The sequence below is a fragment of the Triticum aestivum genome, chromosome 2A (genome assembly GCF_018294505.1).
Source record: "Triticum aestivum cultivar Chinese Spring chromosome 2A, IWGSC CS RefSeq v2.1, whole genome shotgun sequence".
In the NCBI taxonomy this organism is placed as follows: domain Eukaryota; kingdom Viridiplantae; phylum Streptophyta; class Magnoliopsida; order Poales; family Poaceae; genus Triticum; species Triticum aestivum.
The window spans coordinates 437933644-437936611 of NC_057797.1; positions in this window are offsets into that span (position 1 = coordinate 437933644).

Below are 2968 nucleotides of genomic sequence, written 5' to 3' on the forward strand. Positions count from 1 at the left end.
AGTATGCTCATATTGGCTCCTACATATTCTACGAAGATCTTTATTGGTCAAACCGCATAACAACATACGTTGTTCCCTTTGTCATCGGTATGTTACTTGCCCGAGATTCGATCGTCGGTATGATCATACCTAGTTCAATCTCGTTACTGGAAAGTCTCTTTACTCGTTCCATAATGCATCATCCCGTAACTAACTCATTAGTCACATTGCTTGCAAGGCTCATAGTGATGTGCATTATCCAGAGGGCCCAGAGATACCTCTCCGATACACGGAGTGACAAATCCTAATCTCGATCTATGCCAACTCAACAAACACCATCGGATACACCTATAGAGCATCTTTATAATCACCCGGCTACATTGTGACGTTTGATAGCACACAAGGTGTTCCTCCGTTATTCGAGAGTTGCATAATCTCATAGTCAGAGGAACATGTATAAGTCATGATAAAAGCAATAGCAGTGAAACTTAATGATCATTATGCTAAGTTAACGGATGGGTCTTGTCCATCACATCATTCTCTAATGATTTGATCCCGTTCATCAAATGACAACACATGTCTATGGCTAGGAAACTTAACCATGTTTGATTAACGAGCTAGTCAAGTAGAGGCATACTAGGGACACTCAGTTTTGTCTATGTATTCACACAGGTACTAAGTTTCTGGTTAATACAATTCTAGAATGAATAATAAACATTTATCATGATACAAGGAAATATAAATAATAACTTTATTATTTCCTCTAGGGCATATTTCCTTCAATTCCTTCACGTATGATAGAACAACTACTAGCTAATCCTTATGCAGGAGATGGAACCGAACATACTGATATGCACTTGATATATGTAGAAGTAGTTTGTGGATTGTTCAAGCTTGCAGGTTTACCTGGGGATGAAGTTATGAAAAAGGTTTTCCCTTTATCTTTGAATGGAAAATCACTGGCATGGTATAAGCTATGCGATGATATTGGATCCTGGAATTGGAATCGATTGAAATTGGAGTTCCATCAAAAAATTTATCCTATGCATCTAGTTCATCATGATCGGAATTATATATATAATTTTTGGCCTCATGAAGGAGAAAGTATCACTCTAGCTTGGGGGAGGATTAAGTAAATGTTACATTCATGCCCCAATCATGAGCTCTCAAGAGAAATTATTATCCAGATCTTTTATGCTTGACTTTCTCGTAATGATCAAACCATGCTCGATACCTCTTGTGCTGGTTCTTTTATGAAGAAGACTATTGAATTCCGATGGGATCTTTTGGAAAGAATTAAACGCAATTGTGAAGATTGGGAACTCGACGAAGGTAAAGAGTCAGGTATTAAATTTAAGTATGATTGTGTTAAATCTTTTATGGATACCGATGCTTTTCAGAAGTTTAGCACTAAATATGGACTTGACTCTAAGATGGTAGCCTCCTTTTGTGAATCATTTGCTACTCATGTTGATGTCCCTAAAGAGAAGTGGTTTAAATATCACCCACCTATTAAATAAGAAATCAAAGAACCGATACTAGTTAAAGAAGAAACTATACTTTACAATGTTGATCCAGTTGTTCCTTCTGCTTATATTGAGAAATCACCTTTCCGTGTTAGGATAAAGGAACATGTTAAAGTTTCAACTGTGGTTAACAAAAGCTATATTAGAACACCTAAACCTGATGAACAAATTAAAGTAGAACCTAGTATTGCTATGGTTAAAGATATCTTGGAAGAAGATGTAGATGGGCATGTTATTTACTTATGTGAAGAAGCTGCTAGAATTGCCAAACATGATAAAAAGGATAAACATAGACCTGTTGCTGGCATACCCGTTGTCTCAGTTAAAATAGGAGATCACTCTTATCATGGTTTATGTGACATAGGTGCTAGTGTGAGTGCTATTCCTTACACCTTATATCAAGAAATTATGAATGACATATCACCAGCAGAGATAGAAGACATAGATGTTACTATTAAACTTGCTAATAGAGACACTATATCACCAATTGGGCTTGTTAGAGATGTTGAAGTCTTGTGTGGGAAAATAAAATACCCTACTTATTTTCTTGTTCTTGGTTCCCCACAAGATGACTTTTGTCCCATTATCTTTGGTAGACCTTTCTTGAACACCGTTAATGCTAAAATATATTGTAAGAAACAAACTTTCGGTGTTAGTTTTGCTGATGAGTCTCATGAGTTTAATTTTTCCAAGTTTAGTAGAAAGCTTCATGAAAAAGAATTGCCTAGTAAAGATGAATTAATTGGTCTTGCTTCTATTGTTGTGCCTCCTACTGATCCTTTAGAACAATATTTGCTAGACCATGAAAATGATTTACATATGCATGAAAGAAATGAAATAGATAAGATTTTCTTTGCACAACGTCCTCTGCTTGAACACAACTTGCCTATTGAAACTCTAGGAGGTCCTCCTCCACCTGAAGGTGATCCTGTGTTTGAATTAAATCAATTGCCAGACACTTTGAAATATGCTTATCTTGATGAAAAGAAGATATATCCTGTTATTATCAGTGCTAACCTTTCGAAACATGAAGAAGAAGGATTATTGAAAGTTCCAAGGAAGCACCAAGATGCTATTGGATATACTCTTGATGATTTAAAGGGCATTAATCCCACTCTATGTCAGCACAAAATTAATATGGAAGCTGATGCAAAACCCGTTGTTGATCACTAGCGTCAGTTAAATCCAAAATTGAAGGAAGTGGTAAGAACGAAAATCTTGAAACTTCTGGAAGCAGGTATAATCTATCCTATAACTGATAGTAGATGGGTAAGTCCTGTTCATTGTGTCCCTAAGAAAGGAGGTAAAACTATTGTTCCTAATGATAAGAATGATCTTATTACACGAAGAATTGTTACAGGCTATAGAATGGTAATTGATTTTAGAAAATTAAACAAAGCAACTAGAAAAGATCATTACCCTCTGCCTTTTACTGATCAAATGCTTAAAAGATTATCTAAGCA